Source organism: Carassius auratus, unplaced genomic scaffold, assembly GCF_003368295.1.
Source record: "Carassius auratus strain Wakin unplaced genomic scaffold, ASM336829v1 scaf_tig00217712, whole genome shotgun sequence".
NCBI classification, from domain to species: Eukaryota; Metazoa; Chordata; class Actinopteri; order Cypriniformes; family Cyprinidae; genus Carassius; species Carassius auratus.
In genome coordinates, this window is record NW_020529205.1 from 50,001 (window position 1) to 55,000 (window position 5,000).

At 39.7% G+C, this 5,000-nt stretch overlaps 6 non-coding genes and 2 pseudogenes across 6 annotated transcripts; all 8 read left to right on the forward strand.

Annotated features, from left to right (window-relative positions):
- The first annotated feature begins 499 nt into the window (after window positions 1–499).
- Window positions 500–619, forward strand: LOC113102337 (5S ribosomal RNA). The gene has a single exon (XR_003290837.1). It is a non-coding gene; the product is annotated as a 5S ribosomal RNA (ribosomal RNA).
- Window positions 620–1,277: 658 nt separating this feature from the next.
- On the forward strand, window positions 1,278–1,398 carry LOC113102348 (uncharacterized; annotated as a pseudogene).
- Window positions 1,399–1,774: 376 nt separating this feature from the next.
- Window positions 1,775–1,893, forward strand: LOC113102286 (5S ribosomal RNA). Its single transcript, XR_003290789.1, has one exon. It is a non-coding gene; the product is annotated as a 5S ribosomal RNA (ribosomal RNA).
- A 375-nt stretch (window positions 1,894–2,268) lies between these two features.
- Window positions 2,269–2,387, forward strand: LOC113102287 (5S ribosomal RNA). The gene has a single exon (XR_003290790.1). It is a non-coding gene; the product is annotated as a 5S ribosomal RNA (ribosomal RNA).
- Window positions 2,388–3,088: 701 nt separating this feature from the next.
- LOC113102288 (5S ribosomal RNA) lies at window positions 3,089–3,207 on the forward strand. The gene has a single exon (XR_003290791.1). It is a non-coding gene; the product is annotated as a 5S ribosomal RNA (ribosomal RNA).
- A 384-nt stretch (window positions 3,208–3,591) lies between these two features.
- LOC113102345 (uncharacterized) lies at window positions 3,592–3,708 on the forward strand (annotated as a pseudogene).
- Window positions 3,709–4,075: 367 nt separating this feature from the next.
- Window positions 4,076–4,194, forward strand: LOC113102289 (5S ribosomal RNA). The gene has a single exon (XR_003290792.1). It is a non-coding gene; the product is annotated as a 5S ribosomal RNA (ribosomal RNA).
- A 366-nt stretch (window positions 4,195–4,560) lies between these two features.
- On the forward strand, window positions 4,561–4,681 carry LOC113102336 (5S ribosomal RNA). Its single transcript, XR_003290836.1, has one exon. It is a non-coding gene; the product is annotated as a 5S ribosomal RNA (ribosomal RNA).
- Window positions 4,682–5,000: the final 319 nt, after the last annotated feature.

Here is a 5,000-nt window from a genome sequence, read left to right on the forward strand (position 1 = left end):
AAGAGTCAATGCCCGATCTCTGAATCTTAGCAGGTTTAGGTCTGAGTTAGTTCACTCTTGCTGAGAGACTGCCTAGGAATACCGGGTGCGGCTGTAAGCTTCTTTGGACATTTTTTCACTTAGTAACTATAAATAATTTTGGCCAACAATAGGAGTACAATGCCCGATCTCTGAATATTAGCAGGTTTGGGCCTGGTTTTAGTTACAATGGATGGGAGGATTGCTTGGGAATACCAGGTGCCTTTAAACTCTTTTGGAATATTTCACGAATTAGATATAATAAATCTTTCATTAAAAAAAAAAAAAGAGTCAATGCCCCGATCTCTGAATCTTAGCAGGTTTAGGTCTGGGTTTAGTACTATTCGATGCGAGACTGCCTAGGAATAACCAGGTGGCTTTAAAGGCTTTTTGGGTTTCTTTCGCTAAACTTATATAATGTACTGGCGATTAAGATTGGCTGGTCTTTACAATAGCCACTCCTCTTTTGCAGCAGTCTTTCGCTTACGGCCTACCAACCTGGTCTTATGCCCGATCTCGTCTGATCTCGGAAGCTAAGCAGGTTTGGGCCTGGTTAGTACTTGGATGGGAGACCGCCTGGGAATACCGGGTGCTGTAAGCTTTTGGACATTTTTTCACTTAGTATATAATAATTTTGCCAAAAAATAGAGTCAATGCCCGATCTCTGAATATTAGCAGGTTTGGGCCTGGTTAGTACATGGATGGCGAGATTGCTTGGGAATACCAGGTGCTTTAATCTTTTTGGAAAATTTCACGAATTCTATAATAATCTTTCATTAAAAAAAAAAAAAAAAAAAAAAGAGTCAATGCCCGATCTCTGAATCTTAGCAGGTTTAGGTCTGGTTAGTACTTTGATGAGAGACTGCCCTAGGAATACCGGGTGCTGTAAGTTTTTGGACATTTTTCACTTAGTATATAATAATTTTGCCAAAAAATAGAGTCAATGCCCGATCTCTGAATATTAGCAGGTTTGGGCCTGGTTAGTACATGGATGGGAGATTGGCTTGGGATTACCAGGTGCTTTAATCTTTTTGGAAATTTCACGAATTATATAATAATCTTTCATTAAAAAAAAAAAAAAAAAAGAGTCAATGCCCGATCTCTGAATCTTAGCAGGTTTAGTCTGGTTAGTACTTTGATGAGAGACTGCCTAGGAATACCAGGTGCTTTTAAGCTTTTGGGTTTTCTTTCCTACTTATATAATGTACTGGCGATTAGATTGGCTGGTCTTTAAATAGCCCTCTCTTTGCAGCAGTCTTCGCTACGGCCATACCAACCTGGCTATGCCCGATCTCGTCTGATTCTCGGAAGCTAAGCAGGTTTGGGCCTGGTAGTACTTGGATGGGAAGACCGCCTGCGGAATACCGGGTGCTGTAAAGCTTTTGGACATTTTTCACTTAGTATATAATAATTTTTGCCCAAAAAATAGATCCAATGCCCGATCTCTGAATATTAGCAGGTTTGGGCCTGGTTAGTACATGGATGGGAGGTTGCTTGGGAATACCAGGTGCTTTAATCTTTTTGGAAAATTTCACGAATTATATAATAATCTTCATAAAAAAAAAAAAAAAAAAAAAAAAAAGAGTCAATGCCCGATCTCTGAATCTTAGCAGTTTAGGTCTGGTTAGTACTTGATGAGAGACTGCCTAGGAATACCAGGTGCTTTAAGGCTTTTGGGTTTTCTTTCCTACTTATATAATGTACTGGCGATTAGATTGGCTGGTCTTTAAATAGCCCTCTCTTTGCAGCAGTCTTCGCTTACGGCCATACCAACCTGGCTATGCCCGATCTCGTCTGATCTCGGAAGCTAAGCAGGTTTGGGCCTGGTTAGTACTTGGATGGGAGACCGCCTGGGAATACCGGGTGCTGTAAGCTTTTTGGACATTTTTCACTTAGTATATAATAATTTTGCCTAAAAATAGAGTCAATGCCGATCTCTGAATATTAGCAGGTTTGGGCCTGGTTAGTACATGGATGGGAGATTGCTTGGGAAATACCAGGTGCTTTAATCTTTTTGGAAAATTTCACGAATTATATAATAATCTTTCATTAAAAAAAAAAAAAAAAAAAAAAAGAGTCAATGCCCGATCTCTGAATCTTAGCAGGTTTAGGTCTGGTTAAGTACTTTGATGAGAGACTGCCTAGGAATACCAGGTGCTTTAAGCTTTTGGGTTTTCTTTCCTACTTATATAATGTACTGGCGATTAGATTGGCTGGTCTTTAAATAGCCCTCTCTTTGCAACAGTCTTCGCTTACGGCCATACCAACCTGGCTATGCCCGATCTCGTCTGATCTCGGAAGCTAAGCAGGTTTGGGCCTGGTTAGTACTTGGATGGGAGACCGCCTGGGAATACCGGGTGCTGTAAGCTTTTTGGACATTTTTCACTTAGTATATAATAATTTTGCCAAAAAATAGAGTCAATGCCCGATCTCTGAATATTAGCAGGTTTGGGCCTGGTTAGTACATGGATGGGAGATTGCTTGGGAATACCAGGTGCTTAATCTTTTTGGAAACTTTCACGAATTATATAATAATCTTTCATTAAAAAAAAAAAAAAAAAAAAAGAGTCCAATGCCCGAATCTTCTGAATCTTAGCAGGTTTTAGGTCTGGTTAGTAACTTTGATGAGAGGATGCCATAGGAATTACCGGGTGCTTGTTAAGCTTTTTGGACATTTTTCACTTAGTATATAATAAATTTTGGCCCAAAAAATAGAGTCAATGCCCGATTCTCTGAATATTTAGCAGGTTTTGGGCTCTGGTTAGTACAATGCGAATGGTGAGATTGGCCTTGGGAATACCCAGGTAGCTTTAATATCTTTTTTTGGAAAATTTTCTACGAATATGATAGATAATCTTTCATTAAAAAAAAAAAAAAAAAAAAAGGAGGTTCAATGCCCGATCCTGGAATCTTAGCAGGTTTAGGTCTGGTTAGTACTTTGATGCAGAGAACTTGCCTAGTGAATACCAGGTGCTTTAAGCTTTTGGGTTTTTCTTTCCTATCTTATATAATGTACTGGCGATTAGAATTGGCTGGTCTTTAAATAGGCCCTCTCTTGCCAACAGTCTTCGCTTACGGCCATACCAACCTGGCTATGCCCGATCTCGTCTGATCTCGGAAGCTAAGCAGGTTTGGGCCTGGTTAGTACTTGGATGGGAGACCGCCTGGGAATACCGGGTGCTGTAAGCTTTTTTGGACATTTTTCACTTAGTAATATAATAATTTTGCCAAAAAATAGAGTCAATGCCGATCTCTGAATATTAGCAGGTTGGCCTGGTTAGTACATGGATGGGAGGATTGCTTGGGAATACCAGGTGCTTTAATCTTTTTGAAAATTTCACAGAATTTATATAATAATCTTTCCATTAAAAAAAAAAAAAAAAAAAAGAGTCAATGCCCGCGATCTCTGAATCTTAGCAGGTTAGGTCTGGTTTAGTACTTTTGATGAGAGACTGGCCTAGGAATACCAGGTGCTTAAGCTTTTGGGTTTTTCTTTCCTATCTAATATTATGTTACTGGCGATTTAGGATTGGCTGGTCTTTAAATAGCCCCTCTCTTTGCAGCAGTCTTCCGGCTTACGGCCATTACCAACCTGGCTATGCCGATCTCGTCTGATCTCGAAGCTAAGCAGGTTTGGGCCTGGTTAGTACTTGGATGGGAGACCGCCTGGGATACCGGGTGCTGTAAGCTTTTTGGACATTTTTCACTTAGTATATAATAATTTTGCCAAAAAAATAGAGTCAATGCCCGATCTCTGAATATTAGCAGGTTTTGGCCTGGTTAGTACATGGATGGAGATTGCTTGGGAATACCAGGTGCTTTAATCTTTTTGGAAAACTTTCACGAATTATATTAATAATCTTCATTAAAAAAAAAAAAAAAAAAGAGTCAATGCCGATCTCTGAATCTTAGCAGGTTTAGGTCTGGTTAGTACTTTGATGAGAGACTGCCTAGGAATACCAGGTGCTTTAAGCTTTGGGTTTTCTTTCCTACTATATAATGTACTGGCGATTAGATTGGCTGGTCTTTAAATAGCCCTCTCTTTGCAGCAGTCTTCGCTTACGGCCATACCAACCTGGCTATGCCCGATCTCGTCTGATCTCGGAAGCTAAGCAGGTTTGGGCCTGGTTAGTACTTGGATGGGAGACCGCCTGGGAATACCGGGTGCTGTAAGCTTTTTGGACATTTTTCACTTAGTATATAATAATTTTGCCAAAAAATAGAGTCAATGCCCGATCTCTGAATATTAGCAGGTTTGGGCCTGGTTAGTACATGGATGGGAGATTGCTTGGGAATACCAGGTGCTTTAATCTTTTTGGAAAATTTCACGAATTATATAATAATCTTTCATTAAAAAAAAAAAAAAAGAGTCAATGCCCGATCTCTGAATCTTAGCAGGTTTAGGTCTGGTTAGTACTTTGATGAGAGACTGCCTAGGAATACCAGGTGCTTTAAGCTTTTGGGTTTTCTTTCCTACTTATATAATGTACTGGCGATTAGATTGGCTGGTCTTTAAATAGCCCTCTCTTTGCAACAGTCTTCGCTTACGGCCATACCAACCTGGCTATGCCCGATCTCGTCTGAATCTCGGAAGCTAAGCAGGTTTGGGCCTGGTTAGTACTTGGATGGGAGACCGCCTGGGAATACCGGGTGCTTGTAAGCTTTTTGGACATTTTTCACTTAGTATATAATAATTTTTGCCAAAAAATAGAGTCAATGCCCGATCTCTGAATATTAGCAGGTTTTGGGCCTGGTTAGTACATGGATGGGAGATTGCTTGGGAATACCAGGTGCTTTTAATCTTTTTGGAAAATTTTCACGAATTTATATAATAATCTTTCATTAAAAAAAAAAAAAAAGAGTCAATGCCCGATCTCTGAATCTTAGCAGGTTAGGTCTGGTTAGTACTTTGATGAGAGACTGCCTAGGAAATACCAGGTGCTTTAAGCTTTTTGGGTTTTCTTTCCTACTTATATAATGTA